The 27,213-nt window shown below is 37.3% G+C and overlaps 1 protein-coding gene across 8 annotated transcripts in view; it reads right to left on the minus strand.

Annotated features, from left to right (window-relative positions):
• Positions 1-27,213, minus strand: part of sox2 (SRY-box transcription factor 2) — a 167,456-nt gene that overhangs the window by 48,253 nt on the left and 91,990 nt on the right. Inside the window, exon 1 of one of the 8 annotated variants that reach the window (XR_014536426.1) lies at positions 485-692. The exons of the other annotated variants lie outside the window; for them this stretch is intronic. The gene's annotated coding sequence lies outside the window, so the exon portion shown is untranslated. Of the gene's footprint in view, positions 1-484; positions 693-27,213 lie in introns of those variants that run through there. 8 annotated transcript variants of the gene reach the window in all.

Here is a 27,213-nt window from a genome sequence, read left to right on the forward strand (position 1 = left end):
TTCAAAGATAATTTGAAGCCATTGTTTTCTGGCACAGATGGTTCTTTTATTTCTAATACAATAACACGCTTCTCTTTGTGTGTCTCTGAACCACAATATAAAAAAAGCACAAAAATCTAAAGCCATTTTTGTTCACTTTTGTAAAGGAGCAACAAAAGCAGCCCTGAGCTAATGGGTTCTCAAAGAGCAGCCAAAGAACACTTTGATAATCTTTTTTCATTTTATTTTTTTAAATCTGATAACATCTATTTATTATTATTTTTATTTTTTTTTATTTTAGCTTTTCAACCTATTTATATCTTTTACACCCTTCTCTTTATTTTTCCCGTCTTCATCCTCTTAATTTTGTTCAATTACTTATGCAAAATATTTTTCATCGGCTTTTGTGGATGAAATGTTCTCTGGAAATGGATTCGCAATGCGAAAGAGGAATAAAAAACAAATCTAAAACAAACACGTAAACACACACTGACTGAAAGGTAACCTTAAAGCAGCAGGTGACTTTTTATAGTCACGTGTGTTTTGCAGTCACGGCTTTCCATTTTACACGTGACTATAACAAAATTGCCTGCTTCTATAAAATCTTTTTATGTTTGGGAAGATATTTTGTTTAGGCTTTTTTTTTCTATACTGCACTACACACTTCCTCAATTTTGTTGTTTTGCCTACGTTGTCCAATTAAGTCCTTAATTTCCACGTGAAATGATCCCACGTGATTTCCACCTGACTTCAATTATCACGTGATTCTTTTGCGTTTACATTTTAATTTGATTACGATTCGATCACGTGCAATTTCTAACGCTATATTGCTATAATTGCTATATTATAACATTATACACACACACACACACACACACACACACACACACACACACACACACACACACATATATATATATATATATGTAGTGTGATGTGCAATATGTCATTGTACATCCTCATAAAATTTAGGCCATTTTCCTCTAAAGGTAAGCCTATTGTTATAGAGAGAGAGAAAGAGAGAGAGAGAGAATTGGATTTTCAAGGCCACCTTCTGCAGCCTTGTCATCTATTTTTACATGCAATTAAAAATCCATGCATTCAACTGGTATACACACACACACACACACACACATTAAACAAAAAAAAAAACTTCAGCGTTTCAATCAGCATTAGAATGTATCTTTCCCTAATTACGCTCTGCACAAGGAGGTCTTGTGGAATGCTTTTCATCCTTCACTCTGAGGCTGTGACAGCATCCTGTAATGATGGTATATAAATGATATACCGAAATAGCTCTATCGTTATGCTAAACTGTTCAAAAATGATTAAGCCGCAGATACAAAATGTGCCACAGATACAAAACGAGACAAGATCTTTTTAAGACAAACACTTTAACGATAAGCCACACATTTTTTTTTCTCATGGCAGCCCATCCTGCAAGGCTTCATTTCTTTTACATTAAAAAGGATTACAGATTTTGTTCAATAATTAATGACATATCGAATTTTATTCATTCAGAGTTACATGGGATGTTGTGAATCATTTGGAAAACAACTTAGTTCCAGTTCTTACTTATGTTATAGCAGCTGCAAAAAAAAAACCCTTTTTCTCACCAGCTCCTCCCATTTTTATTAAATAATAGAAAAATATGAACTGTTACAATGAATCTGAAGGTGGAAGGACATCAAACCACATTGTTGCTGGTTTATCATCGCGCACACACACACACACACACACACACACACACAGCCAATGATAAGTAACTTGATATTTTGAATTTTTTTTATATCTATCTGTACATATAAGAAGTTTTTTCTCTCTCTCTCTCTCTTCACATTGACAGTAATCCACTGCACAGCGTTTTTTGTCCCCTCGCAGCTCTAATGCTTCAGTTCACTATTAAACCTCTAAAGCAGGAAATAATGACTTCAATCAAAATAGCAGCGCGGCTAATTAGCTCACACAGGTGCACACAGATTACGAGTGTCTAATAATGCCTAATAACAACACGCAAATCTGATTATTGAGCAAAAAAGTTTATGTTGAAGGGGAAAAAAAATGGATCCCAGATTTGGAGGATTAGCATGGTGGCTCGTGAAACTACATTAATTAATCAGCAAATCACATGACCGACGGTATTAATGATCGTTGACTAAACCGATTGAAATGATAGAAAGCAGCTACGCTTCAGGCTGTACTCGAGGTCTAATCACAGCATGCTAATTGACCACTATATGAATGCCGGGGCGTTTTATTTCCATATGCATGAGTATGTTCTTAGTGCTAATGCATGTGTATGTGTGTGTCTGTGTGTGTGAGTGTTTTATGGCTAATGTTGTATAGAGGCCGGGAGACACTTCAGACCCCACACTTTCCCCCTGTGGACTGAGCTGAATCAGTAATCGAGGGGAAACAGAAGCCTGTCACTCACTGTCACAATGTGAACTTCTTAAACGGTTGAATGGAAACGTGTGTGTGTGTGTGTGTCTGTGTGTGTGTGTGTGTGTGTGTGTGTGTGTGTGTGTGTGTGTGTGTGTGTGTGTGTGTGTGTGTGTGTGTGTGTGTGTGAGAGAGAGAGAGAGAGAGAGAGAGAGAGAGAGAGAGAGAGAGAGAGAGAGAGAGAGAGAGAGAAAGAGGGAGAGGGAGGGAGGGAGGTCATGGCCCCTGTCTCAGCTCAAATTGGATTGTCCTGATCATTTGTGAGAACAGACACAATCCATGTGTTATTCATTTGATGAAAAAACAGATTCAGTGTGGGTTTTTTGTCAAGTTAATTGAATTCCTCCTTTAAAAAAAGAGAGATAGAAAGTAGGAGTAAAGGAATACAATTGTGTGTGTGGTGCTGTTATGGAGCAGAGTTACTGTTATCACCTGGCAATGTTTTTTTTCTGTTTACACAGCCAAAATATCAATAATTTTTTTATTTATTTATTAGAGATTGATATGTTTTACAGTTACATGTTTTAACTTACATTATAGCAGCTATAAAGAGCCTGTTCACTGACCATCCTTTCTTCTTTCCTCACACTTTTACATAACAACATATACATTACAGCACAGTGTAATGTTTTTCGTTGAATATTTCTGCTTGTTAGGAAGCTGGGGTCAGCCATGATGCAGCACCCCTAGAGTAGATAGGGTTAAGGGCTCAACAGTGGCAGTTTAGCAGTGCTGGGGCTCAAACCCAACCAATCAGTAATCCAGAGCCTTAACCATTTGGCTACCAGTTTCCTGTACTACATTCTAATGTATTAGAATCATATGAATTGAACATAGGCTCATTCTTATTCATGATATCCTTTTGACTGTTAATGATAATGGAAAAGGTGTAGTACATCATTGACTGAATTTTGTTTAAATACATGTAATCATTTTCAACCATATTTGCTTTACATGGCATTTTTAATTTTGTAATCATATCATTATGTTTTGGTAACGTAGCATTTTTAGCATACAGAATATTTACACATTCATGTACATTCCACAGGGAGGAATTTTATTCCGTATTATTATTTACAAAACTCCACTTCCTGAGCTTGAAAATCACTTTCAGAACCAATGTATCCATATGGCATCAAGAACTGGATGTTATTTGCGGCTTGGATTAAAATATTCTACAATACATTTACAGCATTTGGCAGATGCCCTTATCCAAAGTGGCTTTCAAGTATGTCATTTATACAGCTGAGCTGCTAAGGTTTAAGGGCTTTGTTCAAGGGCTGAGCAGAGGCATCTTGGTGATATTGGGATTTGAAATCAGATATTCAATGTCCAGTGTCTGTAAATACCCAGCAACCACTTCCTTGTTTACCTCAATCTCTTTTTTTATTAACATTATTTATCAGTTCTTAACATATTAGCTTGTTAGCAAAGAAGACAAAAAAAAACAAGCAAATGTCAAACATCAAATCTCAGATTATGGACACATTAGTGGTTAATGGGACATCCAAACAGTTATGAGTTCAAATCTCAGTGTGTTTAACCCTGACCTGCCCTGATGATTGAGCTCTGCCTGATTTGTAAGTCATTTAAAATAAAAGCAACTGGCAAATGAATAAACGGTGCACTCGCCGGTCCATCAAGAGTGATTTAAATTAATCACCTCAAACGAGTGCGAGTACAGAAGACACGCAGCAGAAGAGCAGGCCGCTGCATATTGCTTCCGACATGGATATCTGCCGTGAAAATGTTATCAAATCAGGCACAGTCATTAAACCATTTAGCAAAGCAGCAGCGTTTTAGTCATGCCTGAGTGCTGTGTGTGTGTGTGTGTGTGTGTGTGTGTGTGTGTGTGTGTGTGTGTGTCTCAGCAGCTTGACAATGAGCATGTTGTCTCCTTGAGAAAATATTTTCTCCTGTCAAGCATAAAGATTAGAGAGATGATCCCTTTCTAGCGGCTAGTTAGACACAACATCCTGACAGGAAGTAAAAAAAGAAAGAAAAAAAAAAGAACATTGACGTAGGAAGCGAGCAGGCCGAGGAGATGCGACGTGATAACGGTTTAACGTAAACTCATCTGCTTGGCATTAAAAATAAACAATAGGCAACTCAGTTTAACACAAAATATTATTTTGCCTATAAATATTGGCACCCAACACAAAAACAGGTATAAACAAGAGTCCAAACAAATAATGTCTACAATTTGATCATGTGTAGACTTTAAACCTATAAAAATGAGTCACTGATTCCCTGTTCAAAAGTATTGGCCTCCAACTAAACATAATAATATTTTGATGTTTATTGTGTATGAAGTGTATGTGCATTAGAGAAAACAAGGACGGCTAAACCTTAAATTCAACGAGAAAAAGTACTTAGTGCTCGCAGAAGGGGATTGCTCAATTTCACACACAAGAATTTCTTTGAATTCTTGTAAAAACCTTTGCATGGGTCTGCCTTAGCAGTTAACAGGCATCTTGCACTATTTTGTAATGACCACACACACTAATTAATGGAAGTCGGAAGATGCTAAAGTTCCCAAGTTTAAATCCCAGCAATACATAAATGCTGCCACTGCTGCCCCTGCTGGGACCTCAATGTGCAGTGGTCCCCCAGAACTCGCTGGGGTTAAGTTCTAAATTCCTGAAAATCCACGAATTTTGGACGCACTCCGGCAGCCCCTATGGTACCTGAGTGAATTCATCTAGACTTTGTGACTTTATAAACGTAATATTGTACAGTATTCAACAAAAAACATAGTTTAAAATGTTATTCCTAACGCGACTGAACATTCGGTCCTGCTGCAAATTCCAACAAATTTTAAGATAATCTGCAACTTGCTGTTAGTTAGGTTCCAAATGAGAACCCGCAAATTTTCCGAGCCGTGAGTTCCGAAGCGCAAATTATCGGGGGTTGACAGTATAAATTAGATCATTGTGGAGAATCAGTGGAGGCATCTATGATTTTTTTCCCCACTTTGTAATTCAAACATCAGTTACAACTCCAAGCAGCGATCATTATCGGAAATGTAAAAACATTATTGTAAAAAAAAAAAAAAATATATATATATATATATATATATATATATATATATATATAAAAGAGAATTAATTGTAATAAAAGGATAAAGTTGGTCACATGATCACAACAATAACCATGTGACATAATGCAAGCAACAACCAGTGAGCTAGAGAATTTCTCTCATGTCAGCCATGTAGAAATACTTCACATTGGTCATATTACAAAAAAAATTCTTGATGACATTTCTACAATGCACAATATGTGTCCTGGTATGTAGGTTTGCTCACAGTATGCCGGCTATGCAGTTGTTTTGTCCATTTTATTAATACAATCGCATTAAAATTTGTTATTTGTTCATTAATGTGACAACGTTCACTAATCTAAAATCACACACGTTGGGATTGGAGCATTTTTACAAGTATTGCTGCCAAAACAATCCTGACCTGTCGAGCATTAACACCATTTACTTTGTCAGTAATTTAAGCTTCAGAAGCTCATCTGTTGGATCAGACCACACGGCCAGCCTTCGCTCACCACATGCATTAATGAGCCTTGGCAGCCCATGACCCTGGCGCCGGTTCATCACTGTTCCTTCCTTGAACAAATTTTGATAGATTCTGACCACTGCAGACCGTGAACAGTCCACAAGAGCTGCAGTTTTGGAGATGCTCTGACCCAGTTATCTAGACATCACAATTTGGCCCTTGTTAAACTCACTCAAATTTTTACTCTTGCCTATTTTTCCTGCTTCAAACACATCAACTTTGAGGACAAAAATTTTTACTTGCTGCCTAAAAATGATATCCACCCACCATTAGGTTCCATTAAGAAGCGATAATCAGTGTTATTCACTTCACCGCTTATAATGTCATCATATATATATATATATATATATATATATATATATATATATATATATATATATATATATATATATATATATATATATATATAATTTGCTCCAGATTGTGACAACACCACACGACCGGGTTGCACAAACATGTCCAACATTTACAGATGATAATAGATTCTCACCTGCTGTTATTTGCTACTTTCTATCACGCACTCTTTTCAAGGTTATTTTCCTATTGAAACATTTTAATTAAACGACGTTGCTTCATCGTGACAAACTCGGAATGAGGAGTATGTGTGTGCATGTGGAGGGGGGGTACACTCGGTCCGAACTGCACCGAAACACAAAAGGTGTTATTAGAAAATCAGCAGGCAGAGTAAATAAGGAGCAAAGAACATATGTCTTATATTTGCACATCTTGTCTCGCTTCAGCTGCGTTCAATTAAAAGAAAAGAGAGACTGAGAAACACTGGAGCAGAGAGCTGCTGAGCCGACAGAGCGGGATACGACATGGTTCCTGCTCTATCAGTGCTGATTAAAAGCACACACAAGCACGTTTGCAGTGTTTTTGGTCCACGGGGCACCAGGGGGCAAATTGGAATCCGTTACAATTCAACAGTACGCCGTTACGGAGCAACAGAGTCACAGATAAAGCATTTTATGATGTTTTGTGATTTTCAAGTTATTTTAACTTTGCACCACAATATCACAACTCAAATTATTTTTCTTCTAATAATAGAAATCGTGTCAAGTGCTTTACTGTAGCTTCTTATATACAGTAGATGAAAATTGTCTCAATATTTGTACATTTTACAGCATAATCACCTGAGTGATTTCCCATGATGCATTTCCTACATATTACAATGATGCCTGTAAAGAACATACACCCCATTACCAACACCTCATGAAATTATTTTTAAATCATAGAAAGAGCAGAAACTGCTTGTCACAGTTTAATAACATTTGAATCCAGATCCATGTTAAATAAGAGCATGGGTAATTTCAGTACATGCATTGTAACATTTTGTCTAAATGATATGGATGGTTGTGGCTGAAAAGAGTTATTGGATACAACTTTTTATGTCTATTTGAATTGTGCAGCATTTAGCAAAAGGTGATAATGTCGGCCTCCGGCTAGGAATCACCTTTACCCTTTACTTTCAGTGCAGCAAACTCTCTACAGAAGTTCAGTGAGGATCTCTGAATGATCCAATGTTGACCTAAATGACTAATGATGATAAATAGAATCCCCCTGTGTGTAATCAAGTCTCCGTATAAATGCACCTGCACTGTGATAGTCTCAGAGGTCCGTTTAAAGCGCAGAGAGCATCATGAAGAACAAGGAACACACCAGGCAGGGCCGAGATACTGTTGTGGAGAAGTTTAAAGCCAGATTTGGATACAAAAAGATTTCCCAAGCTTTAAACATCCCAAGGAGCACTGTGCAAGCGATAATATTGAAATGGAAGGAGTATCAGACCACTGCAAATCTACCAAGACCTGGCCGTCCCTCTAAACTTTTAGTTTATACAAGGAGAAGACTGATCAGAGATGCGGCCAAGAGGCCCATGATCACTCTGGATGAACTGCAGAGATCTACAGCTGAGGTGGGAGACTCTGTCCATAGGACAACAATCAGTCGTATACTGCACAAATCTGGCCTTTATGGAAGAGTGGCAATAAGAAAGCCATTTCTTAAAGATATCCATAAAAAGTGTCGTTTAAAGTTTGCCACAAGCCACCTGGGAGACACACCAAACGTGGAAGAAGGTGCTCTGGTCAGATGAAACCAAAATCGAACTTTTTGCCAACAATGCAAAACGTTATGTTTGGCGTAAAAGCAACACAGCTCATCACCCTGAACACACCATCCCCACTGTCAAACATGGTGGTGGCAGCATCATGGTTTGGGCCTGCTTTTCTTCAGCAGGGACAGGGAAGATGGCTAAAATTGATGGGAAGATGGATGGAGCCAAATACAGGACCATTCTGGAAGAAAACCTGATGGAGTCTGCAAAAGACCTGAGACTGGGACAGAGATTTGTCTTCCAACAAGACAATGATCCAAAACATAAAGCAAAATCTACAATGGAATGGTTTACAAATAAAATTATCCAGGTGTTAGAATGGCCAAGTCAAAGTCCAGACCTGAATCCAATTGAGAATCTGTGGAAAGAACTGAAAACTGCTGTTCACAAATGCTCTCCATCCAACCTCACTGAGCTCGAGCTGTCTTGCAAGGAGGAATGGGCAAAAATTTCAGTCTCTCGATGTGCAAAACTGATAGAGACATACCCCAAGCGACTTACAGCTGTAATCGCAGCAAAAGGTGGCGCTACAAAGTATTAACTTAAGGGGGCTGAATAATTTTGCACGGCCAATTTTTCAGTTTTTTATTTGTTAAAAAAGTTTGAAATATCCAATAAATTTCGTTCCACTTCATGATTGTGTCCCACATGTTGTTGATTCTTCACAAAAAATTACAGTTTTATATCTTAATGTTTGAAGCCTGAAATGTGGCAAAAGGTCGCAAAGTTCAAGGGGGCCGAATACTTTCGCAAGGCACTGTACAAGCAATTACCGTAATTTCCAGACTATAAAGCGCACCTATATATAAGCCGCACCCACTGAATTTTACAAATATTTATATTTTTAACATAAATAAGCCGCACCTGTCTATAAGCCGCAGTGTCTACACTAATGAACTTTACACAGGCTTTAACGAAAGACACGTTACACACGGTGTAACGGGTGAAATATGTTGCGCTTCCTTTAGAAGCATAGCGGTATTTTGGGAATAGCATGCCAGAAGCGAGCTCTCCCTTCACCCAGACTCAACGCGTTACAACGGCTTGTATCTAAACAGTAGCCGACCAAGAAATTTATTGTTCACTGTCTTCCTCCTTCCTTTCACAACTATTTCTCTCGTGAGTTTATCTTTGGGCATCGTTGTGCATTTAAAAATCACCCGATGGAAGTTTTTTCTCCCGATGCCGTGCAGTTCAGAACACAGGTGAGGTGGGTTTTTTCGTTTCCGTTCGGAAATTTCATTGGTCTAATGTTATGGGGTTCAGTTTTTTGGCTTGAAGTTTGTGAAACCAGGAAAAACCCAGGAAAAATAAAAAAATTTGCCGCTTCGTTGTTTAAGCCGCGGGGTTCAAAACGTGGGAAAAAAGTAGCGGCTTATAGTCAGAAAAATACGGTATTTCAGATTAATTAACATATAGATAAATGAAAGTGGTTGTTTAGTGGTTAAGGTGCTGGAATTCTGATAAGAAGATCAGGAGTTCAAATCCCAGTGCCAGAAAAATGCTGCCACTGCTGGGCCCCTAAACAAGGCCCTTAACCCTCAACTGCTCAATGTATAAAGTAAATGAGATAATTGTAAGTCATTCTTGATAATGGCATCTGTCATAACACTGATTATATAAACTATTCAGCATTAAACAACTACTAAAATAAGGTAAACATGGAGGCTTCGCAAACAGTTCTTATAAATTCTTATAATTCCAAGCAGCAACGATTATCGGGCTCATACAAAAATAAATCTTGATTGAAAAATAATAATAATAAGAAGAATTATTTGTAATGATAGACTTTATCCTTTCACATGATCACAATGATAACCATGTAATATAATGCTTACAACAACCGGCCAACTACAGACCACTTTGACAACTTATCTCATGTTAGCCATGTAAACAATTTCTACACACAATATACACAATATGTTTTCTGACTTTTAGGTTTGCTCACAATCTGCATAAAGTATATTAATGTTTTTTTTAATCCTGGTTGAAACATAATTTAAAATGAAATTCTAATTTTTTTAATGTAAAACACAAACGAAACATTTAATTTATTTATAGATTACAAAAAAAAATATATAAAATGTTATAAATTCAATCAAATAGTCACTAAAGGTAATTTTTTATACTGAAAGAGTATCAATATCTATCATTAAAAAAATAAATTGATCATACCATTATCAGACATTTATCTGAATTGATCATATTGTGGAACAGACACAATAATGAACTTATCACTTGCTCTTAGATAATAGAATCCCCCATCATTGGACGAATCATTGCCGTCTCCTTCTCATCAGACATACCGATGGGTTTGGGTTTTGCTTCTATTTTTTTTGTTTACCGGCCAATTTGAATTCGAATAAAGCTTTGCTTCTGCTGACTGCACATCATTATCTGACAGACTGTAATCCCGGCCGTAAATCCTACATCCCGCACAGCCAGGCCTCTTTGTTTGGGATTACTGCGAGCTTAGCCTATCACAAAGAGAAACTCATTCCCCTGTAATTAAGTGTAGAGAGTCGTTTTTCCCGATGAGACTGAGAATCCCAACGCATCACAGGATGATACCTTTTAGTCCCTGGAGATGCTCAGATACGTTACGGATCATCGCCGACGAGGGCATTGCCTCATCTCTACATCTCTCATCTGGATCTGATGATCTCGTGCCGATGCTATTTTTTAGCTGATACCATGCTGCCATGCTCGGTTCTGATATTTCTCAGTTTCCAAGGAATCAAATGTAGCATTTAAAAAAAAAGGTCAACAAAGTCAAAAATCAGGAGAAATCTGTCTTTGCAATCGTCTCTGTAACCTCCTCAGAGTTGAACCATTTTCTGTTTTTAGTTCAATAAGACCTTGTCCCAAAGCGGCTTTGCAGTAATTTGTCCATATAAATTTATCCCTAATGACCGAACCAGTGGCGACAGTGGTGATATATAGTATAAGGAAGAAACCTAGAGAGGAACCAGACATAAAAGGAAACCCCTTCCTCATCTAGGTGACCCTGAAGTTCCATTCATTACAGTTCCATAACTGTTGAGGTTATTAGCTGTTCACTGTTGGACACTTGCAAAACTGTGCATAACAAATGTAGACCTAAGCCATTGTTGCAAATTGTTAATATTAATTACAGTCAAAATTCATTTTCAGGGTTCTATAGTTCAACCTTCAACATTAACCTCATGAATCTTTACGTTGTTCATGTGGAGCCTTCCTCAGCTGCACCAAGTGGTATTCAATTGAATTGAATTCCATCCAGAGGTTCTGCTTTATTCTTCTTTAAAGAGGGGACGTCTCCAAGGACACAACATACTGTTTCTCTTATGTTTTACTTCCATTGGAGCACATATGAATAAAACAGTATTTCAAAAAAAAAAAAACAGTTTGAGATTGAGTAGTAGACTTTGAATCTAAAGAGTGAGTTAAAATCCAAGCCACACCAAGCTGCCTCTTTTGGGCCCTTGTGCAAGGCCCTTAACCCCATAGCAGCCCTGTTGTTTGAATGAGAAAAATGTAATTTGCTTTGGATAAGGTTATTTGCCAAATGCAATATGTTGGAACAAAAAAATACCCAGAGCTGGGGTTTTTTTGTTTGTTTTATCAATCCGCTCAAATTTATTTTTTTATTTTTTTATTTTTTTATTCTAAATAAAATTTTTAAAAGTAAAATGTAAAACCTCCTGTCACGGAAATGTTGTCTAACTAAAGTTATAGCTACACTATAAGAACATACTTGAAAAAACAGCCAAATTCTAACCGTACCATACTGGATAGATGGATGGATGGATGGATGGATGGATGGATGGATGGTTGATTGGTTGGATGGATGGATAGTTGGATGGATGGATGGATGGATGGATGGTTGGTTGGTTGGTTGGTAGGTAGGTAGGTAGGTAGGTAGGTAGGTAGGTAGGTAGGTAGGTAGGTAGGTAGGTTAATTTATTAGAAAACATGCATTCTGGACAATATTTGCCTTTTCCTATAAAATACTATAATATTATATTAGATTACTATATAATAATTCTGACTGTTTCTACAGTTTGCTGAACAGGAAGCCATGAAGCCAATTCTTGATTTTCTTTTTAAGTATTCTCTATGGGAATCCTCCCTTTTAAGGGCAAATCATAAAGTAACCTGAAATACATTCCACATCTGTATGTTGATGTTTGCTTATTATTGGCATCTTTATGCATAACTAAGCTAAGATTTTTAACCATATTATTTTGTAGGGTCGATGTCTGAAAAGTTCTGAGTTAGTCCATTTTTTTTTTTGTTAATTCTTTTGCTTTGTGACTAAAAACATTACTGTCGTTAAAGGTTTGTGGATTTCCCATCACAGTGTTTCAAATCACAATAAGCGGAAAAGGTGTCGCATTTGCACTGTGGCTGGAAACAGATACAGTTCTGATCAAGACAATGATTTGTAGTGAATGTCAATCAAATAAAAATCTTTAAATAGTGAAATAGAAAAACATACACTGGGGAATTTTAACATCAATTCTGTAGTGTTGTGGCAGTGAAAGAAAAACTCAATGGACATCCTGCGAGTACCTGGAGAGGTAAAAACACACACATACACACACACACACACACACACACACACACACACACACACACACACACACACATGCACTCTCTTTCTCAGACAGCGTCTCCATCTGAGCTCTCGGAGATAGAGGTTTTGTTGTAGTGCTTGGCCCTCAAGACAGATCGATATGGCAAGCTCTCTCAGTTTTTATTCGCATACAAGTGAAATGCATGAAAATAAAGACCACATGGTCATGAATAGAAGAAAACAATCAATGATTTTTCTCTCTTAAACATTTTCATAAAGCAGAAGGTAGAAGCATTTTTGGTATCTAGGACCAGATGACTGCTTTGGTTTGGTTTAAAAATGCACGAGAACACCTGTTTAATGATATTCATAGATGTGTAAATGATATATACAAGAATATTTAAATATTCATTGTCACTTAAATGAGGACGGCTTCCCTTTGTTTGTTTCAAGATTTCCTTCTTGAACTAGAGATTTTCCTTCAATGCCCTTAATTTTATTATTTGGTTAAAGCTGCTTTTTGACAATGTCTATTGTTATAACTGTTATACAAATAAAAGTAAACTAGGTTGAATATACATCACATGACCAAAACTATTGGGACACTAAACTTTCACAACCATATATGGTTATGCCCCAATTTGTTACCACAAGGTTGGAGGCACACAATATACTGTATATGTATATAATATCTTTGGATGTAGTAGGATTACATTTTCCCTGCGCTTGAACTAGGAGACCCAGAATTGTTTCAGCATGACAATGTTCCTGTGCACAAATCCAGCTCCATGAAGATATATACACTTTACATGGGCTGGACTGAAAGATCTTGGTTGGCCTGCTATAAAGCTCTGACCTCAAACCTGTTGAACATCTCTGGAATAATTTGGAACACTGACTACACCTCAGGCCTCCTCACCTCATCTGACTTTATTAACACCCTTGTGGCTGAACACAAATCTCCACAAGCACACTCCAAAATCTAGTGGAACATCTTATATATAAAACAGTAAATGGGGATTAAATGCGGTATGGAATGTTCAAAAACACATACCAATCTTATGGTCATATTATGTGTCTTATGTGTTGTTATAATGTGATCTTATGGTCAGGTGTCCACAGAACTTTGGCCATGTAATGCATAGTGGATATATTTATATGCAAGCTTGCAACAATTTAGACATGAAGTTTGGAAAATGCTAATCTGGTAGCTACATTCCTTTTATCTATATTAGCTGTCTCTCTGACATCAGACAGGAATTCAGTGAGGTGTGAGATCTGTGTATTTGCCCTTTTGCATTCACACAATAAGTAGAACAAAACTACATGAAGAACAAACAAGGCGATGACGCACACACGCACACAAAACTTGCTATAGCAAAATGGTAAAGATGTGTTGTTAGTCACAATATTTCATTGAAATCTGTGTTAAATATTTAATCTATGTTAAATATTTTGAGTTATTGTGCGCACATTTACAATCTGGCATTTCAGTGTTTTACACTTCCACACAAAGACACACACACAGACATACACGGTGTCTAATGACTAACGAGGGAGCTTCAGGGAGGTCTAGTCCTCATCGTCTGGACGAGCCGTGACTTGAGTCGCATTTCTGCATCCTGATGTTTTCTTCCCGTCTTGTTTAAACTCAAGTTGTAGAATTTCACAACAAGCTCATAAACGCGGGAAAATAAACTATCAGTCCGTGTGTGTGTGTGTGAAACGCAAAGAGAGCCGGAGTTAAGGAAACACTGTCTATACGACGGGGCCTCCATGGGAATGAGCCAATCTAATTCACACTCCTTTAACTGGCATCGTAAAACGCTACACACACACACAGAGACACACACAGAGACACACACACACACACACACACAAATGCACACTCATGCAGAAATACATGCACTCACAGATGACAAGTGCATGCAACAGTTTGCAACATCTGCTCTCTCTGTGTTTGTGTGCAAGCGTATGTGTGATGTGTGATGTGTGTGTGTGTGTGTGTGTGTGTGTGTGTGTGTGTGAGGCAAACACCCTCAGGCTGCCAGTTCCTTCACCTCCCACTGTTAACATCTGCTCCGTTTAATGCCGCTGTGTTACTCCAATACACTGATTCATGCTAATAGAATCAGACGCCTCTAATCACACTACACACTCGCCTCAAACAAGCCATGCTGATGGATCACCGCTAATAACCCCAAACACACACACACAACAGTTTTTACTGTTAACTCTGTGATGCAGACACAAAAACTCCATCTTGATCAATTAATTTTTTTATAATGATTATGTGATCTACAACTTCTTCCACTGCTCTATTCTCACTTTGGATAAACGTTTCCTACCCACAATGCCATTCGACAAGCTGCTAAAAGCAGTGTGATTGGATTTATCCCAAGCTTCATCTCTAACCATAACCCTTAACATATCCTAGTACTCCAAATGGCTTGTTGAGGCATATAGCTTATAAGTTGAGCAGGATTTTAAATCATGCAATTGCTCCAAGATCACCATTACTGCTACACTGGATATTTCAATAATGCTAAATGTTGGTGTAAAGGTTGAGTAGTTAACAAAGATCACATTTTCTCTCCTGTTTAACTCAGTTGTAATCTATGGCCTGGCATGCATTAGAGAGTTTTTAAAGTGATAGCTCAGCAGGCAAAACGTTGGACTTCTGATCAGAAGGTCGGGAGTTCAAATCCCAGTCCCATCAAGCTACCACTGCTGGGCCTCTGAGCAAGGCCCTGAACCCAGTGCTGAGTGCATTAATAAGGGGTACTGATGTACCTGGGGTGCAGTTAGTGTTCTAAATAATCCCAGAGGTGTTCAATAGAGTTGAAGTCAGAGCTCTAGAGCAGACCACTCAATATCTTTCATTCCAGCCCATGCAAAGCATAGCTTCATTAAGCTGGCTTTGTACACTTATACATTGTCATACTGGAACAAGTCTGGGTCTCCTAGTTGAAGTGGAGGGAAAATTTTATGCTAACAAATCCATATGCCGTAATTATAATGCATGAACGCTGAAAAACCTCAGGACCTGAAACCGAGTGCATTGAATGGATTAAATTACTTATTCCATTTGGAAGTATTGGCACGTTAAAGCTGGAAATAATATTTCTCTTTTCCAGAAACACTTGCATTAGCACGTATTTCGGCTGTTTGTTTTATGTCTATACACAAAGAAAGAATGTGCTATAATTCCTCTCAACAAAGTTTTAGGCTTGCAATCTAGTGAACCCGTGTTCATTTATTAATTGATAGAGACTTCAAGGCAGTTACAAAGGTGTATGCTAAAAGGCCATAAATGTAATATAATGTAATATTTGTTTCTGAATGGACAAAATAATAAAAAAAAAAAATCTGTAGTTTAGGGACAATAGGGACAAACTTACAATTAGAAGGAACAAACATATACAGTCACTTTGAGACTATGTTTAAAATTGCTTTACTAATAAAAATGAATTGAATTGTATTAAATCATACACAGATATAAAGCGTTTAATAAATTTATTAGAGCAAGAGAAAGAAAGAAAGAAAGAAAGAAAGAAAGAAAGAAAGAAAGAAAGAAAGAAAGAAAGAAAGAAATTTATGTACATTTGTGCTGCTTCCCTACTAATAATGGAGCTGTTGGTATTAACTCCTTGTACCATTTCCGTTGAATTTCTCATTTAAACATTTTTTTCTCCAGTGTTTAAAATCATCTTGTGTCACAGTCCATTTATTAAAATCACCGTATTCACAATATCAGTTAAATAACACGCATAAATCCTCCATTTAGCTCAGTGAGGTCAATAGGAAATGTTTCGAATAACTGTCGCTCTCCGTATTCAACTGTGACTGTACGTTGTAAATGACTGTATGTGTACAGTTGTTTATGAGGCGGCACATAATTATAGAACAGTGATTAAATTGCCCGAAACTTCATGTTTGTTCCACACTTTAAACTCACACCAATCAAAATCGAGCATTTAGACAGACCATGGTAACAAAAGCAATGGCAATGACAGTGTCCCCTTATGACATCAGAGTGCCACACAACCTTTTGAACATTTAGGATGTTCAGGTAAGCAGTAGCTCAGTGGTTACGTTGTTGGACTTGTGATCAGAATGTCACGAGTTCAAACTCCCACCATGTTGCCCCTGCTGGGCTTCATGCAAGGCCCTTAACCCTCAGCTGCTAAGATGTATAAATGAATATAAAATAAATAAGATGTTGTTTGAGCTAAAAAATTATTATTTTTTTGACACATTAGCAGCAAACATAACTACATATGGCTGAGAAAGTCAGGTGTCCCAATACACCTTTCCTTTATCCTTACAATGTTTTATAGACCCACTACACTAAAATATTTATTTAATCTCATTTTAAATGTTCAGCCTCTACTGGGCTGAAATATCTCCAATTGATTACAAAATGTTTGCTAAAGGATATAATTGATTTAAAAAAAATATATATTTTTAAATCTTTAAATTTTTCTCGTTTTTATGATTTGACAGTAGACCCCCGACAATGACACATGACCATCTGTGACCTAGAACTGTGGCAGAGACAGTCGAGAATGCCATCTCTATCTATCTCACCCACCCATACACACACACACACACACACACACACACACACACACACATGCAAAATCAATAAAAATGATCTTGGAGTGCGCACTTTCCATCTTGTAGTGTATAAGGCCATACTGTACAACGAAGCAGCCGGGTGTGTGTAATTTGTCAATCTAATCTGCAGTACTCTTGCATTGATTTTTTTTTTCTCTCCTCCCTTTTTGGACTTTTTATAGCCTGTAGTCATTACAGGCAAAAAGAAATACAACACACACACACACACACACACACACACACGCATTTAATCATACGGTGTGTTAATGTACGGGTCACGACGATGTCCATTTTCTTGCCCCCTGGTAATTTTGTTCCTTTCTTTAGCTTTGCTCTAAAAATCTTTTTTATAGGTCAGAGTCCTCTCTTTTCTAAGATGGGGTTGTGCAAGGCCATTCATTCTTTTGTACAAGAATACGTTTTGGGAAGAAGGAAAGAAAGAAAGAAAGAAAGAAAGAAAGAAAGAAAGAAAGAAAGAAAGAAAGAAAGAAAGAAAGAAAGAAAGAAAGAAGGAAGGAAGGAAGGAAGGAAGGAAGGAAGGAAGGAAGGAAGGAAGGAAGGAAGGAAGAAAGAAAGAAAGAAAGAAAGAAAGAAAGAAAGAAAGAAAGAAAGAAAGAAAGAAAATTCTTGGAAATTATGTTCACGTGAGTTAAGTATTTTTTTTTTCTTCGTAAACTGATAACATATACCACACTGGTCAATTATCAAATCAGAACAAAGTGCATAAAAAAACACAAACCACGTATTTATATAAATATGTTCATCATAAATTACTATTGTTTTTATAGTGATTGACAATCGACCAAAATTTTGATAAAAAAATTATCCTACTTTTTTTTTTTTTTATTATTATTTTTTTTTTAAAAGAAGGAGTCTCCAGAGTCAGTGCTTTGTCAGAGATAAAGTTGTAACTTTAGATTTTTCGACATCCTCAGGACAGAAGAGTTTAAATTTTGCAGCTTCTTAGAAAAAAAAGCAAATTGTATTTATTAACTTCAAGAGAAAGGAAAAAAATAGAAGCTGGTAAGAGAAAGACTGTTTATAGCCACTATAATGTAATAAGAACAGGAACTAACGTGTTTCACTGACATTTCCCATGCATTGAATGTTTCTAAACTATATCTAAGTATAAAGTATAAATAAGTATAAACTACTGTATGTGGCTAACAGTATTTGGACTCGTAACTTTTAAAGATGAAAATGAGGATTGATTTGCTTTTGAGTGTGGTTCCTCTTAAGGTTTATTCTTAACTCCATCTCAGGGAGTTTTTTCTTGCCATTGTTCACGCATTATGGATAAACATATATAGACTAAATTAATACATTAAAAGTGTATACTTTTTATATCCGTTATCTATTTATGCACACTGTCTATTATTAAAAGCGCTACACAAATAAAATTGCCTAAAATTGCAAACTGGCATTTATTTTTACTTTTGATTCAACTTCTTTTTCCTCAAAAATATATTCAAACATCTAATGTTTTGTTTTGCCTGGTTAAATATATGATTTTAGTACCACAATAAATACAGTTTATTGTTGTCAGCTATTTATCATCATAAAAAAAACAAACATGCGAATCTTGTGGTCAGATTCAAAACCTTTGTGCCATATAGTGTATAATGACATCATAAAACGTACGTGATGTCCTTCATGAATTTATAACAAACTGTAATGATTGTAATTGTAATGTTAAAAAAAGATTGTTTTTTTAGATGAATAAACACATTTATATGCATGTTTCCTCTCATTCCAAAAAAAAGTACGAATTCAAGAAAAAAACAGGAAACATAAAGGGACCTAAAATAGACCCGTGTGGGACACCTTATGTTTATCCATCAAACATTTTATCCACAAAACCATGTTTGTGTGTTTATACATACATATCACACACACAAAAACATACAAGAGTAATGAAGACTAACTTGTACAGAACTAATAGACAATTAAAAAAATAAAGCATTTCCTCTCAAATAAATCAGAATATAATTCAACTACGTCATGGCTGCATTTGTTTAAAAAAAAAAAAATATATTTATTTGATTCAAAATTAAATTTTTCTCCTCACATTTATTTCTTGAGTGTGTTTATATGATAAGATTTGTAAATCCAGGTTATAGCATACTATTAAAAAGAGAAAGCCATCAGCTAATGCTGCATAATGGTCCTGAGTAGTGTGTATAAATATATATATTTAAAAAAAAAGCTTTAGTATGTGGTACATTTATGATAAACTGCACATTACCCTCTATATTCTGCTCCATAGACTATACTTGTTTTGCTCTTGATGCACCAGGGGACTCTTTGCTATCACATTCAATAATCCTGTTGCTCTTGCATCCTTTCCAATCCGTGTTTGTGCTGTTTTTTTTTTTCTTTTGGGCCGAAAGCTATCATTTACACCCCGAGCTCTTAAAGAAAAAGAAGAAGCGTGAAAGAAGAGAGACCTCCTGTCTGATGGCACGTGTGTCACCGTTGGCTCTCCTCGAAAGCTTTAGCCTTCTTATCGGATTCAGTCGAATGTATTTCTTATCAGGGAGGAAGGGAGGGAAAAAAAGAGAGCCATGTGACAATGTGGGCTGTTATCAAATTTCCTCAGCCCAGTTGGCGTGTCATTCAGCCGCTCAGATGGGCTGTGCTTTGATTGATGGATGGGCCTTGGCACCAAATAAAAAAAAATAATAAAAAAAGAAAGAAAAAAAAAAGAAAACGAGGATCAACAGCTTTGCACTTCTCGGTCTTCATCGTGAAACATTCCTGTGCGACAAAAGCAGGATTACGGATGCATTAGCTCTCCATCGACCACGCGCCTCCTGGCCCTGTCAATACTTTACACATAATAACCTGAAGAGACGATAAGGAGACAAAAGGAAGGGAGATAGGAGCGAGCAGGGGAAAAAAACGAAAATAAATCAATGAATGGAGAAAGTTTGAGGTTTTTTTCCAAAGATACCCCACGACCATCAACCATCACCCCCACCACCACCCCCCTCAACACACACAAGTGAGTGAAGAGTGCATGGACAGATAATGGCCTCTGACACAAGCAACAATGCCGTCCAGAGGCTTCATCCGACCTCCCGAGTGTCACACACGCCATTCAATTATTCCATTAAATCCCAGAATTGGAGACACAGGCAGCCATGTGGCAAAAATAAAAAAAATCAGCTTGTTTACAGTTCACTTTCAACATTTTTTATGTCAAAGCTTATGGAATTAAATAATCCTTTAACACCCAAAAATAAATAAATAAACGTGTCAAGCTCTTCAGATGCGATAGCACCGATGACACTTAAGCAGCTACTTCTCAAACCCGCCGTCCGACTTCAAGAAACCCGATAAGCCAGTGCCCGAGAGTCGTGGGCCGAGTGTAATTGTTTCCGCGATCACAATTAATTAATTCCCTCCTCTGATTTGGCCTGGCTGAGGCTCGAGAGCTGCAGGTAATATCGAAATAAATGAAAATATTTAAAAAAATTTAAAAAAGTAGCAAAGGCATGCTCCGTAAAATTAATGAGAGACGAGTAGGCCGGCATGTTTCTGTCTGCAAAGGGTCCGAGACACAAAGACACAATAAGCGCAAGAACAAACAGCGGCGTTTAGAAAAAAAAAAGGGGGAAAAAAAAAGCGAACCGAGAAACAGTGAGCAAATTCAATTACAGAAGTAATTAGGAGATATAGGGCAAGGCTGCCTTTTGGGACTGCGCCAGAAAACACGAATTAATAAGAGAGAATGGGCCGAGGCCGTCGTAGTAATTAAGAACCAATCACCTATGTCAATGAACGGCGAGGGAAAAAAAACAGAATAGGAAAAAAAAAACTATTAATTCAGTGATCAAATGAAAAATATTTTTTAATAAAGCAAATTCATTTGAAAAGACTTATTTGCTGGAAAGATAGCGAGACATAATGATGTGTACAAAATGGGCTGCACCTCCTTACAGTATTTAGGGCGCTAATGAAATTTTTTGGGATCATGCGCCAAGGAGGAAATTATCTGTGAAGCAGCATTTCACAAATAAATACAATTGGAGGTCATGTGACCTTCAGAATGTGACTTAATTTCCTTTATTTAAAACAACAGGCCATTATGAGTTATGAAGCTAAAGACTGAAGGGTGGAGTGTTTTATTTGCCTCGGAGGTGTGTGACTTTGTTTATATGCATGTATATACGTGTTGTGTGATTACATGTGTGTATATAAGTATATGTGTGGGTGTATGTGGGTGTATATTTGAGTGTACATATATATGCGTCTGTGTGTATACTTATGTTTGTATTTGTATTTTGAGTTTATGTGTGTGTATTTGTCTGTTTGTGGGTATATTTTGTATGTATATGTTGTGTGTATATGTGTGGTTATGTGTGTGTGCATTTGTACTTGTGTGTATGTAATTTTTTGTGTATATTTGTGTATTTGTGTTTGTCGGTGTGTGTTTTTATGTGTGTATATTTTTGTGTGTGTATTTGTATTTTGTGGGTATTTTTTTTAAACGGGTTTTAATTTGTGTATATGTTTCTGCAAAATGTTTTTATGTTCTTTATGTTTAAAGTTATTATTTTTCTGTGTGTGTATATATATATATATATATACACACACATAAAAGCTCGGCAAATGATGATGATGAAGAGAAAATCATCATCTTGGTATCTTTAATAGCAATTGGAAAATCAGAAAACTGCGAAAATTCACTTGACTCCAGCACGGTGTGCCTGCTGTTTTCACATCTCAATAAAATCGTCCACTAAACACAGCATACATATGGATTTATGGTGATTTGTCAGAAATTTAACAAAAAAAAATGTAACCAATCCAAAAAAGAAAAGAAAAGCATCAAAATTTGAAGCAGGAGAATATCTGAGATCTGAGAGTAAAATCTAATTCGGTCATATTCAAATTAAACGAAAGCGACGCTAACTATGGGGCCTCTGATGTGAATTGAAGTTGAAGATGGCCTGACGGGATTAGTTTCATATTCGTCCACACCGAATTTACATATTCATACGTGTTCAAGGGTTTAAAAGCCATTTTGGCGGCAATATGAAACTGAAAAAAAAGGCACTTAATATTATCAGAGCTGAGGATCGGAGGCCATAATAGACCAATTGCCTGAAGGGAAGGGATAACACTAATACGCTCTCCGAAAACAGCGGCCCGAGGTATGTGCTTTACTGCAGAGAAGCGAGAAAGCAAAGCGGGCCGAACCATGAAGTTTCAATATCACTTAAAGAGTTTTATTAACGTTAGCGAATGAGCTTCTTTACTTTCGGAAAGTCTTTTAAGAGTCGGAACTCTCAGCCCGAGCGGACTTAGCGATGCGATTAGCGTCTGAAATCTCTCTCTGTAGCATCCGCGATCAAAACCCCATCATCATGCGTTCTCCGTCGTTCCTTCGTTTATGTGCGGCCTTAAAGCGATTTAGCCTGACGCCAGCGTTAGCACAGACAGCTAATTTCCTATTCACAGCGTCTATTGGAGCCCCATTTGGATAAATGAGAGTGATTAAAAACCAAGATTGCGACAACACAAGATGTCACTCAGCATCGTTCGAGGAACATCTGGTGTCAGGCAGACCTGAGAACGTTTTTAACGGTGGGGAGAAAATGAGACTTTTTTTCCCTCCCTCTCTGCACATCCTGGCATCCGCATTCACACATCAACACACACACACACACACACACACACACAGGGCTTTGGGTGTGTGCCAGCGAGTCGGCCATCTGTGTCCTTTAACCCTCAAGATGGCAGATGTGGAGATTCACGCTGATTTGGAGATTCAGCTGGATCTCGCGAGCCTTCCCCTACACCCACCCTACTTTTTTTTTTTTTTAACAAACATCAAGTGCAAAAACGCTTCCTGTCATTCAGAACTGGCCTCAATGAGCCAATCGACGCGGCACCAATTTAGACAAGCGCTTCAATTAATTCACTTTTTCTTTCAATATGAGGAGGAAATTGGGGTGAAATCGGAGACTTCGAGGCAACACCAAATGTTTCAGCATCTTTAAAAGCTGAAAAAGGGAAAGCGAAGTGTCTCTGTGTAATGTTAAGCATATACGATTTGAAATCAAGTTTTGTGCAGCATCAAGGTGATTTTGTGCACAAAACATGCGCTTAAATGTGAAAAATTTGTTCATCTATGTAAATTGTTTTGCTCATAATCTGTCTTGTATGAGTTACCAGGTTACATGTACTTTCTTTCGGCTTTTCCCGTTAGGGGTCGCCACAGCGGATCCTCCGCACGTTTGATTTGGCACATGTTTTTACGCTGGATGCCCTTCCTAACGCAACCCTCCCCAATTTATCCGGGCTTGGGACCGGCACTGAGAGTGGCTGGGAAAGGTTCCCTAAAGTTAGCAAAAACAATATGCAGATAACTAACATTTATGCTAATGACAGGACATGAGGACATTACTGACATTGTGAACACTTATGTAATAAATCGTTGGTTTTCATTCAAACATTGAAAAAAGAGAGCTGTATTTCAAAGCGTAATTGTCAGTCGATATCATATTTCCTGTGCTCTTTTGAAAATTCACATGACATGGTGCAACTTCCTGTCGAACCTGTGACTTGTAACGTGGAACATTCCAAATATTTGACAGAGGTGAAAATGTTCAGATAAGTAAAAAAGCGGTGTGAATGTTACAGAAGACAATTATATTTAAAGGTAGTTTCATATTTATTGACCCCCTTTATTTATTAACCCCCTCATTCATAAGGATTAAATCTGAAACCTCATACAGATTTAAATCCATCATTTCTACACATTGTGATATCTTCCGGATTTAAACAAAACTCAGAGCTCCAACATTCTGACATTTTGGCAAGTCCCGAATATGTAAAAGTCAGAACATTGTCTTCGTGATTACACGAACGAGCTTTGCTAGTTCGTCAGAAAATTTCATCAACACCTTCGTCCCGCCACCACTTTTTTTTTTTTTTTTTTTTTTAATATCACGCTCAGTATCGTGTTCACTTCACCGACTCTCATTCTTTACCCAAATGACAGTGTTTTTGTCCAGGTAATGGCGCTCATTTTCCCCTCTGAGCACAGCGGTGGCTTCACTTATCATCAGACAGAATCGCAAGGAGGCTTCAGGGGGGAAAGGGTGAAAAACTCATATGTTGCCTTTCCAAACCGATATGGTAGTCTCAAATCATGAACTGTTTTTTTGCCCTTGACTTACATACAAGTGAGATCATGTTGCAATCCACACACAGAGGTGTAAAAGAAGCCGGGAGGTGTGGATGCTAGGCTAATCGAGAGAAAGTCCTTAAAAACACCATGCCTAGAATGCAAACACTCTAAAAACACGTTGGGCTAGTAAACACTGTAAGGCTTGCTAGCTAGTATATACACTATATAACACCAAACCAAAATTTATATCGGAGGTCCCCCAGCTTCCTTCCTTCCATCCACTTTTAAGAATAGATAAAAAGCACTTGAAACAAATTAAATTTCTAAAGTTGTTTCTTATTTAGTTATGCAAATCCTGTTAGTAGTACTTTTATATATTCACTTAAATATGCATATTAATTAATTAATTAATTAATTAGAACTTTAACTAAGGTCAACATTTAAAAAGAAAAAAGGTCATCTGGACCAGCTCATCTTATTATGATTCCTTGAACATGGACACCTAGCTGTGATGGCTGTTTTTATTCAACATTTTTAAAGTTTCTTTAGTATTATGAAAATCAGCTCCTAATGCAATGTCACTGTACAGATGATCAGCTCAGATTCAAAGCATCATTCATACATACACAAATTTAAAGTCTTAGCACGCAGTTTTGAACAAGCTCAGTTTATTTGATTAATATATTATAATCAAAAATACATGATAACAGCTTACATAGCTGCATCATGAGCGTGCCTGTTTAGCTGTTCGCTTAGCAGCCCCTGAGGGATGCATTCGTTTTGGCACCATCAGATCAGTATACAGAAAAGTTGGATTTTGTTCATCACTGTACACAGCTTTTTTATGCATTCAGAGGGTGGGGACTCGCATTTAAACAGTTATATTTACTGGTTCCACTTCAGGTGAGTGACAGTTAATTTATATACAATGAACAAGGAGCCTAGGCTTACTTCCAGTGCTCATGTTAGTTCTCACGCTCCAGTTTTCTGTATTGTTGAAAGATTTATGATCACACTCCTAATGTCACCCAAATGAGGATGGGTTCCCCTTTTGAGTCTGGTTCCTCTCAAGGTTTTCTTCCTCATGACATCTAAGAGAGTTTTTCCTTGCCACAGTCACCAGGTCATCAGTCATCAGGGATAAATGTACACCATTCACCTTGACTGTTGATTTCTGTAAAGCTGCTTTAAAACAATGTCTGTTGTGAAAAGCGCGATAGAAATAAACCTGACTTGACTTGACTTGACTTGAGCTACCCGTCTTGATTGGTGAACTAGTGTATAGGTTTGTTACAGTTATGGAGCTCCCGCCTCCAAGCCCCTAGTCAATTGGCTGCTCTGCCTAAAGCTAGCGCTGGCCCTCTCTTTTACTTCCCTGAGACTTTTGCATTAACAATTAAGCAGAAGTCCAAAAGATTGTTTAAAAAGAATTCCTCTGATTTGTCCTACAGTGTTTGTGGTTTTACATTTCATCAGGTCCATACAAACAATGTAAGCTGGGACTCGGATTTAGTTCTCATTTAATGGTAGAAAAACGTATTGCTGCAGCATCTAATCCTGTCATACACTTGTTTTCATGAAACACATATAATGAAATATGACATTTCTATGGAAGTAGCTGAGATTGTTTATGCTGTGTGTTCAGTGTATGTTACTGTAAAAAGCATGTAATTCAATCAGCCAATCATGTGGCAGCAGCAAAGCACAAACAAATGTAGATACAAATGAAGAGCTTCAGTTATTCACATCAAACAGAATGGGGGGGGGGGGTTGATCAATGTCAGTTGATCGTTCAACAAACATTGAACGATCAACTGGTCTGTGGTTTAAAATACCTTGATGATAGGAAAAGTTTGCAGAAAATTCTGTTTAAGCTGCCAAGTATGATATAGTAACCTATATTATTGTTGCAAACATGAATATCAACATCTACAGAATATCAAATTTTGAGGTGGATGAGCTACAAAAGACGAAAACCACACCAGGCTCAACTCCTTTCAACTAAGAACAAAAATCCGAGGCTATTATGGGCTCATCAAAACCTGGTCTTTTTTACAGTTTTCAGCCTAAGATTCTTGTTCCTGGACAACAAGAGAAGAACCTGATGTGATCTTCTGCTTTTGAAGCTCATCTACCTTAAATGCTGATGTTTTTTTTTTTTTTTGCTTAATGCAGTTGTAAGTGCTCATGTAACTTACTCTAGACTTTCTGTCAGTTGAAACCATTCTGATCATTCTCCTATGATAAATCTCATCAACAAGGTGCTTCAGGATGCAGACCCTCGCCTTCTGACCCCAAAGATGTTTTTTGTTTTTTTGCACCATAAATATGGTTAAACAAATTCCCAAAAGCTCAGCAATTTCTAAAAAGAAAAATCCAAAACAGCTCATCTGGGAATGTCCTACATACTGAGAAAAAATATCTGGAAGCACCAACTTTCAAGATGGAAGGAATAAATGTCGAGTTTCTATAGGATGGTTCTTTAAACACTACTAGCATTTGTGATGTAGCCAAAATAGCCTTGCGGGCAAGCTGAAGATATCTGTAAAGAGCCTTTCCAGTTAGCCATAAAGTTTTTTATGACAGAAGTTTAGCAGTCACTGGCCTCCATCAACCGTTTTTTTTAAAAGGTCTCTTAATCGATCCATCATGTCCAAATTGGCGCATTGCAGCCTTAATAAACACACTGCATAGAGATCCCTTTCACTCGCACTTTGTCTGGGAACGATGTGACCCATGTGAGCTTCTCCATATTTGTGTCACGTTGTGAATCGAGTCCATGCATCTTGATTTG

Source organism: Silurus aristotelis (assembly GCF_946808225.1).
Source record: "Silurus aristotelis genome assembly, chromosome: 13".
Lineage (NCBI taxonomy): Eukaryota > Metazoa > Chordata > Actinopteri > Siluriformes > Siluridae > Silurus > Silurus aristotelis.